The sequence below is a fragment of the Cyprinus carpio genome, chromosome B16, assembly GCF_018340385.1.
Source record: "Cyprinus carpio isolate SPL01 chromosome B16, ASM1834038v1, whole genome shotgun sequence".
In the NCBI taxonomy this organism is placed as follows: domain Eukaryota; kingdom Metazoa; phylum Chordata; class Actinopteri; order Cypriniformes; family Cyprinidae; genus Cyprinus; species Cyprinus carpio.
In genome coordinates this window covers 29,787,617-29,797,616 of record NC_056612.1, presented here as the reverse complement: position 1 = coordinate 29,797,616, position 10,000 = coordinate 29,787,617, and the positions used below count along the sequence as shown (strand labels likewise).

The window sequence follows — 10,000 nt, the reverse complement described above, 5'->3', positions numbered from 1 at the left end:
TGTTTTATGAAATTGAAATTTGAGTCAAAGGTCGAGAATTAGTGTATGGTTATTCAGATTTGGTGTGTGCTTCTTCTGTCTGAGTGACAGCTTTCAGAATCTGTGTGTAAGCAGTTGAAAAAAAAAAAAAAAACATGTAAATTAAATGAAAATGAGAAATGCTGCTTTTTTTTAAATAAATATAATTTTATTTTAGTTAATGTGTATTTTAAATCTGGTGTTAGTTCTAGTAGTTCTGCATTACCTGCCGACGGGCCCCGGGTCACAGATCTCTGCGTTTAGCAGCGGCACGAACGGCGCGGAGCAGAACGGACAGGTGGTGTTGAGATTAGAGTCATCAGACGACCAGCCTGCCATGATCTCCTCATCATACACCAGAGAATTACAGCTGCGGCACAGCGAGCAGCTCGACATCAGCACCTGACATGCAGACACAGAGATAAACATAAACACACTCACACAGACACTCACAAAAAACTTTGTAGGCATTAGTGGGCAGGGTTCAAATCATACTTATATGACCGCCATCAGTTTCGTAGCAGTGAATGAAGAGGTATCATATCGATCACAAGTGCAGTATGGAGTACCTCAAGGCTCAGTACTAGGAGCGTTACTTTTCTTGGATAATTAGGGGCGCATCTATTGTCCAGGTCTCCGCAATAGTGTTTACTATTTGTCCTTTTGCATTATTGACACAACTATTTTCCTATTTAATACTGTAAAGCTGCTTGGACACAATCTGTATTCTTAAAAACGCTGAAGAAATAAAGGTGACTTGACTTGACACATACACAAAGAGAGAGAGTCGGAGATTGCAGATTACACTGCATGCACACACGCACACAAACTTTTAACTGCTTCACAGTGACTTTTATTAATAAAATAGCCTAGATACTAGATCGCTGCATTATATTTTCCTCAGCAATGAGGTGTAAAATCGCTGTTTTTGAAGTAACATAGCTTCACTCTTTGTAGAGAGAGACGCACAGACAAAGATAACACACACTGCCATCTCTCTCTCTCTCTCTCTCTCGATTGATAAATTAATTCAAATAAATGATCTAAATTACTCAATAAATGTGATCTTTCCACACTATTTCATCTCTGAGTCTGGTTTGAAGCAGGCAGAATGCTAGAGCTAACGAGCCATAACTGACAAAAATAACCTCATTTTTTACCCTTACATTAAACTATTTTAATGCACTTTGCTTCGCGGCAGCTTGGCCTCCACGTTGTGCATTAAAATCCCTTACTTATACCGATTGTGTCAAAGCAACTTTAGAGTTTTAAACAGGAAAAAACACTGTGTTGATAATTAAATACACAAACAGTAACAATAGTAAACAGTCAATATTTCATTCTTCCAATAGTGCCTGTGCAATCAAGTCTATAATACTGCCAAAAAGTGTTGTCACTCAAAGATGTCACAAACCTCAATGCCCGCCCCTTCCTGTGCAGAATCCCATGACTTCCTGTGAGGAACCACCAGTGTTCTGGATGTCCGTCATGTCAATGTCACTCCCTACAGACAGAGAGCTCTACAGACATAGAGATACTCACAATTTTGTCCACATTTTACCCAGCACTGGGTTGTATTTAACCCAGCATTTTGTAGAGTGTCGCTCTAGTCACCTCAGACGTGGCGTTGTACAGCCGCTCCTTGGCCTTCAGCAGACTCTCGGTCATCTGACTCTTGCGCGAGGGTTTCTGGCGTGAGTGTCCGTTCGCTCCCGGCCGCCGGTCGTCTACGCTTGCAGCTCGTCGCACCGATGCACGGTTCCCTCGTGGGCGTCAGCAGCTGCTGCAGTTTCCCGGCCAGACCGCGGCTCGGAGACGACACGTTGTTGTAGTTTTCATCCACCGACTTTCTGTTCAGAGTCTCCCTCACTTCCACCGACCTGCAGAACGCGAGCGAAATGACACAAAAACCCTCACCTGTTGACCTGTCACCAATAACAATCACACACGCAATGAGCTCCTTTTGAATTCATACAATAGCCCCTCATGATCCATAACAATATTTCTTCTGCTTCATCAGTTGCAATTAATTTGCATTTAATCAAATTTGCAATTAATGCAATTGCATTTATGTATATTTATTTATTAATTTATGTATTTACTTTTTTCATATACAGACACTCCTAGCTTCTGTACAATACATTTCTGGATGTAGATAAGTCGCTCGTAATTTTATTCTAAAATTATTTATTTATCTATTTATATTTAATTAGTTGTAGTCATTTTTTTTATTATTTATCTTAATTGATTTATTTAATTTTAGTACTTTTTTATTGTTTTAAGTTACCTGTTTTTACTTTTTTATGATTTAATTTTTAGCATTACTTTTTTTTATTACTTGTTTTAATCAGATGGGGGGAATTAAAATAAGAAATATCTTGATTTTTATTTGTTTAAACTTATTTTACAGCTTGTTTTATATTATTGTAACTGATTTTAAGTAATCTCGAGGGGGCCTGGAATCCTGGCTGAGAGTCTAATGGACATCACAATAAATTCAGTCTAATTAGAGCTAATTACAGTGAAGGTACCCACCTTTGTAAATCAGTATTTTGGCGCATCCTTTGCTCAAGCTGCTTTCCATGAAGAGTAATGATGAGATTAGTTACTGTTTAAGAGCAGTAACACACTATTAAACAGGTTTTAATAAACAATGTTTTCATCTTGTTTTTTTATTTCTAAATAATATATTTCAATTTTACATTTCACTGATTTTTATAAATTTGTTAAAATTGATTAAAAAATATAATATTAAAAAATCATTTTAATTTGACATTTTTATGATTTAATTTGTTAAAAATTAACTAGAAAATAAAACTAAATTATTTATAATTTAAATTTTTTATGATTAATTAAATTGTTATAATTAAATAAAAATAAAATGCAAAAAATAATTTTGATTATTTTGATGCTAAATTTTTATGATTAAATTAATTTGTTAAAAATTAAATAGAATAAAATATAATGAATGAATTTAAGAAATAAAATGAATTTTTTATAAATTAATTTTTTTTTTTTACATTTAATTCCACACATTTATGATTAAATTAGTTTATGATAATAAAATTTTTTTTTTTCTAATCAGACAGTTGTTGAAAGGGATATATCTTGATTTTTTTACTCATTTATGCTTGTTTTTATGTCTGTGTACCTGCTGTCCCTCTCCGGCTGACACCTGCAGTCTGCGTCTGCGTCTGCGTTCTCTGCGCAGTCTCTGTAGAAGGTGGACAGGCAGATGTCGCTGCGGCGCACAAGCACAGGTCCTGGAGGACTCAGCGTGTCTCGGCGGCTGGCGGGAGGCTTGCGTGAGGCTGCGGCCGTCTGCGCAGCTGCTTTCATTGACAACTTCAGCTCTGATAAACAAACAAAGACTGAAATGAGACCCTGGACCACAAAACCAGTCATAAGGGTCAATTATTTTTCAATTGAGATTTATGCATCATGTTACCACTGTAACAACTTATGATCAGCAATGACACAGTGTCTCCTTGGTTACCGCTGTAAACAAAGCAGCGCTACACTTATGAACTGCATTGATACAGTGTTTCCGTGGTTACCGCTGTAAACAAAGCAGTGCTGCACTTATGAACTGCATTGATACAGTGTTTCCGTGGTTACCGCTGTAAACAAAGCAGCGCTGCACTTATGAACAGCAGTGATACAGTGTTTCCTTGGTTATTGCTTTAATATGCATCATTCAGAAGCAAGAGGAAAAGAAAATTCCCACGTAAACTTTTCTAAAGACAGTTCCCCTCAGACATGCATCTCAACCAATTTGAATCACTACATATTTGAATCGATTTTCAGCCGTTACAGCCCTAGTTATCAGTAACTCACTGCTTCCTGATGCCTGAACGCTGCTCAGACTGTTGCTCTTGGGGAGACTCGTCAGTGATTCGTGGCTCGAGCTTTCACTCAACCCGCTCCAGCTGGACTGACGAATCAGAGCCGAGTAGGCGCGGGGCTTGGACAGCGCATCTTCTGAAAACAGGAGCAGAATGTGAGAATGTGACGCTGCTGTCAATCACGTGCTGGAGGCGGGGCGTCTCTGACCTGCACGGCTGCTGAATGAGGCGCTCCTCTGCTGCTGTTTGATTGGCTGCCTGAAATGAGCCACGGCCAATACCACGTTACGAAGCTTCGCCCAGCGAAGACGCCCTCCCTGATTGGTGGATGGCCATTTGCTCTCTAGCACCGCCTACAGATGGCAGAATAAAACACACGCATGAGTAAAGAGAAGACTCTCATCTGTACATTATATCAGGGATTCCCAAATTTTCATCAGCCGAACCTCTCTGAGCTTAAGTTAGATTCTGAGTTCAAGTTTCAGTAATTTAACAACACATTCACATGTTCATGTTCTCTTGATTAATGCTCACATGACATGCAGCTAAACATAACCGTCATCTTTTTAGTAAGTGTTTTACTTTGATTTGATTTTAAAAACATTTATCTTAATTTTACATTTTATGATTTAATTAATTCTAGTATTGTTTTTTAAATTATGTATTTTAATTTGACTTTTTATGATTTAATTAATTTTAGTACATTTTTTGTTTTTTATTAAATTATTTTAATATTACATTGTATTATATGAAAAATAGTGTAATGTTTTTTGATTGTTTTTCACTTATAATTATTTTATCATAATTTTAGATTTTAATTTCAGTAATTATTGAATTTTTTGTATTTATTTAAATTTTAGATTTTTGTTTAATTTTTAGTAAAATGTTCTTGAGAATTTTCTTTTCAAATTATTTACATAATTTAATTTTACATATTTATAATTAATTATTTGATTGCTTTTGCATCTTATATTTTTATAATTTAGTGAATTATCAGCTTTTCATCAGCTCGCGAAAGCCCAGTTTGGGAAGCCCTGTGTGATCTCATTAATATGAAGTGGGTCACTTTATTGTAGTATCCGTATGTGATGGTGTTGGGTGTGATTCCCGCCCGCTTCATCTCCAGCAGAACCTCTGACCGCGAGAACCGGCTGACCGTACTGACCACACAGCTGCATGAGGATACGGTAATATACAATACACACACACACACACACACACACACACATACACATCAGGAGTGGGACACACTACGACACACTTACTGCATCTACATCATATCACTAGTGCATTATACAATACAGATCGATTCAAAATCTGTGTGTGTGTGTCTCTGACCTCGTCCGGCAGCACCACCTTGCGTGTCTCCATGTGTTTGAGCACCTCGTACGCGGCGTGCAGCGCTCGGACTTTATTGCTCTCTGCTCTGACGAATGTTGGTAAGCAGATGAACCAGAGTCCGTAGCAGTGACCCAGCAGGCATTTGGACCACATCTCCGGCACCGTCGAGTACTTCTGCGCCTTCTTCTGTGCCAGCTTTATCTCCTGCACACACACAGCAGACATCATCAGCCGGCTGACCTCTGACCCCTGACCTGACCGTTGTCAAAGCCACTAGAAGGCAAGCCTGCAACCATTAGCCGAAAAATCGTAACGGCTCACCTTTATTTCTACAGTGCTTTTAACAGTACAGACTGTGTCAAAGCAGCTTTGCAGTATTAAACAGGAAACAGTGTGTCAGTGCAGAAGGACAGTAGTAAGTCATACAGACCCTCTCTCTCCCTGTAGTAAGATCATCTCTGACGTCATCCCTGTTTGGTGCGGCGGGGGCGGGGCTACTGGGGGCACTTCCTTTAGCAGGAGTCTGCAGCTGATCCTGCCGCCGATCGAACAGATCCGACTGGAGGACCGGGAACGTGTCGTAGCTGCACACACACACACACACACACACACACACACAGAGACACAAAACAAGTGTTTAGTTAACAAAAATAGCTTAAGAACCAAAAACCCCCTGTCAACTTGGTTTATGTTGAAGAGGAAGTGATCTGTGTTTCTGTCTGATGTCATGGTTTATAATTAAGCATGGTATAATTAAAAAATACATCCACTCAGTGTTCTTCTGCAATGTATTTTGAGAGAATCATGAGGTGTGCACTACTATAGAGTGAAAAAACCCAGAAACGGGTATTTCTGTACTTCTGTTTCCCTCCTCATGAGCTCACTGGGGATGTTAATATCTGAAACGAGGTCAAGATTTATTCTACAACATGAAAAAAACTCACAAGTGTGTTATAGTCCTGTCTAGCCAGTCTTCCACAGTGTTAGCCAATTTTAGACCAATCTCCAATTTTTCATTTGTGACTCAAATTTTGGAGAAAATAGTTACAAAGCTTCCTAACTGATAATGCGATTTTTGAAACTTTTCAATCTGGGTTTAGAAAACACCATTCGACAGAGACTACATTGCTGAAGGTTTTTGATGATATACTAATAACCTCTGACTCTGGCGACTATGCAGTTTCTTGTGCTTTTAGATTTAACTGCTGCATTTGCATTTGATACAGTAGATCACTCTGTACTTACTGCCTGATTGAAACAGTGTGCAGGCATTTACTGGCAGTGCACTGGACTGGTTTATATCTTATTTTACAAACAGAAGCTTCTCAGTGAGGATTGGAGAATATTCCTCTAGTAAGGCTGTGTTATCGTGTGGGGTACCTCAAGGGTCGATTTTGGCCCCCATTCTTTTTTCTTTATACATGCTTCCACTAGGTTCTATTATTAGAAAACACAGGCTGTCATTCCATTTTTACGCTGATGACACTCAAATTTATCTGCCCTTAAAATGCTCGTCAGATAATCTCGAAACTCTTATGGCCTGTTTGAATGAAGTAAAGACTTGGTTGTCTTCAAACTTTCTGAATTTTAATGAAAGCAAAACGAAAAATTATTTTATTTTGACCGTCAAACTTCTCTACCATTCCTAAAGTAAATTTGGGTGGTCTGTCTTTCTTGTGTGAAGCCGTGGGTGAGAAATTTGGGTGTAGTATTTGATGAAACTTTGAAATTTGAGAGGCAAATAAATTTAGTCGTGAAATCCTGCTTTTTTCAGCTAAGACTATTATCAAAAGAAAAGACTTTTCTTTCTTTTAAAAATTTCGAAAAAGTAATACATGTATTCATTTCTTCAAGGCTAGATTACTGCAATTCTCTCTACGTTGGGATTAGTCATGCAGCAATGTCGCGATTACAATTAGTACAAAATGCGGCCGCTAGACTTTTGACGGGTGCAAAAAAATGGAATCATATCACAACCAATTTTACGTTCTTTACACTGGTTCCCAGTGCATTATAGAGTTTAAACTACTTTTTTGTTTACAAATCTTTAAATGGTCTGGCTCCACCTTACTTGTGTGCTCTATTGACTGCGCATCATCCATCTAGATCACTCCAGTCATCAAATCAGAGACTCCTGTCTATCCTGAAGTCAAAACTGAAGTGTAGGGGGGGACCGTGCCCTTCTCTGTAGTCGCCCCTAGATTATGGAATCACTTGCCCATTTCATTTAGAGTGGCCTCATCGTTATTTGTTTTTAAATCCAAGTTAAAAACATTTTTGTTTGATAAGGCTTTCAACACATGCTGATGCACCATTCCATTGTATTTCATTATCAATTGGTGAAGCACTTATTTTTATTTTATTTTATGATATTTTATTCAAATCTATATTTGTACTGTGGTTTTATTGTTGTTAGTTTATCAGTTTTTTTAAATATTGTAAAGCACATTGGACAATGTAAATTGTATTTAATTGTGCTATATAAATTCCATCACTTCCTCTTTCTTTTCCAGCATCATGTGCCCCGTTTGTACTTGACGTCTCTCCAGCACCAATATACTGTATATACCTATATCTTTTTTTTCTTCAAATCTTTAACTGGTAGTTCACACACACACACACCACACACACACACACACACACACACACGCACACGCACACACGCACACACGCACACACACCTCTTCTCCTTGCCAAGGCTGTATTTATTTGATACAAAAAAATAAAAACAGTAATATTGTGAAATATATATTTATATAATATAATTATATGTAATATATAATTACAATTTAAAATCTTTTCTACTTTAATGTACTTTAAAATGTAATTTATCTTAATTTTACATTCTTTGATTTAATTATTTTAAACTAAGTAAATAACTAATAAAACTAACTGATTTAATAAATTTAAACAATTTATATTTGTTTTATATGTTTATGATTAAATTCATTTTAGTAAGTGTTTTCAGATCATTTTTGTTTTTTTTTAATTTTTATTTCAATTTTGCATTTTATGATTTATTTATTTATTTATTTATTTTTAATTATTTTAATTTTACATCTTCATGAATGAATTACTTTTAGTAAGTGATTTTAATAGTTTTTTTCAATTATTTTAACGACATTTTTTATTATTTAATTAATTATTTGACTGTTTTTAGTTTAAAATTGTTTATTTTAGTCTTAATAATCCAAAAGGAAATCCAGTGGAAAACTCCTGTTTGGTTTTTTGTCAAGGAAAAGTTTGTCTTTGGATTTCACCTACAGTAACCTCAAACAATAACTGCTTAATATTAACCAATACAACACTGGTTACAATTAATATTGGTAATACTGGTTAACCTCAGTGACGTCAGCTGAGAAGGGAGGTAATATCAGATGTTTGAGAGTGTTTATATGAACGAACACGACTGATGATCACACACCTGTAGTGTGCAGGACACTCCGAGCCGTCAGCTTCCTGCGGCTCCTCCGGAGGCATGATGAACACCGTGTGTTCCCCGCTGTGACACTCGTCACGGTCGATCAGACGCACGTCCTCCGGCTTCTCCACGTCCACCTGACACACACACACACACACACAGGTGTTACAGGAGCGATCTGATTGGCCGCTGCGGTCAGGTGACTGCAGGTGAGCGTCTGACCTTCTGCACACACTCGTCGAAGAACTCGAGGCAGCCGTGACGGTCGCTGACGAACGAACACTCCTCGATGAACTGCGTGAACATCTGCGTCTTCGTGAGCTGCGTGTAAAACTTCTGCTGCGTTCGGTCACGAGACTTCAGGAAGCCTGAGAAACACCGAGAGAAAACCATCAACCTCATCTGCTCAGTGTTTCTGACTAATCACAGCCTGCTGCTGCCAGAGATAGTGTCTGCTTGGCTCTGTCACGTCACACTTTCTCACTAAATATCTATGAGTTTCTGTATGTCCTCCGGCTGCTCTGGTTTGAGTTATTCAGTGACATTCACGAGCGCGCTCCTTCTGTCTGACCTCATGTGTGTTTGTGTGCAGTCTTCACCTGTGCTGTCTGAATCTGAGCCACAGCACATCCATCTGTTTTCACACGCGTGAGATTATTTAATGATTTCAAGCACAGAATTATGATCCAGAGACAGAAGAAAACGTAATCATGAGCAGATGATTCTGCTCTTACTGCAGCTGAACACACACACACACACAAGCTTTTTTAATAAACTTGTGTTTATGTACTAAATGATGTATTTTAACATATTCTTCCACTCCTTTGTAGAAGATAACTGATGCATTTTGAATACATTTTGCCATTAAATGCAAAACTTCTGACATTTGACAGCTTTGTTATCTTTATAAGTGCATTAGCTGATGTAGTTTAAATAATTTAATTTAATAATGTATACTAATGCATAATGTAATTTATAATTTGAAAAAATCTTATTTTAAGAAAAACTGTACATAATTTATTTATTTATTTATTTATTTATTTGGGAATAATTAGATGTTTCTGATTAATTTTCTTAAGTAAAAATATTTTCAAAATCTTAATCCAGTAATCATGATCAACCTGGTGATCAGCTTGGTCAAAAAGATGAACCTAAACCTTCTGGAATTACAATATTTATTGTCTTTTGATTGATAGTTGTCACTATTACTTTGAATTAGTTTTTATTTTTATATTTATATATATTTTTCTTTCTAATTTTAGTTAAAGTTTTAATAATTTTATTGTTTTGTCCTTTTTAATTAGTTCTTTTATGTCTATATAGTTTTTATTCTTTTTTGGCTATTTAGTTTTAGTTGTCATGGAGGATGTTTCTG

At 36.9% G+C, this 10,000-nt stretch overlaps 1 pseudogene; it reads right to left on the bottom strand.

The window, feature by feature from the left end:
• The window catches only part of LOC109075020, a 22,961-nt pseudogene that overhangs the window by 2,096 nt on the left and 10,865 nt on the right, over positions 1–10,000 (bottom strand).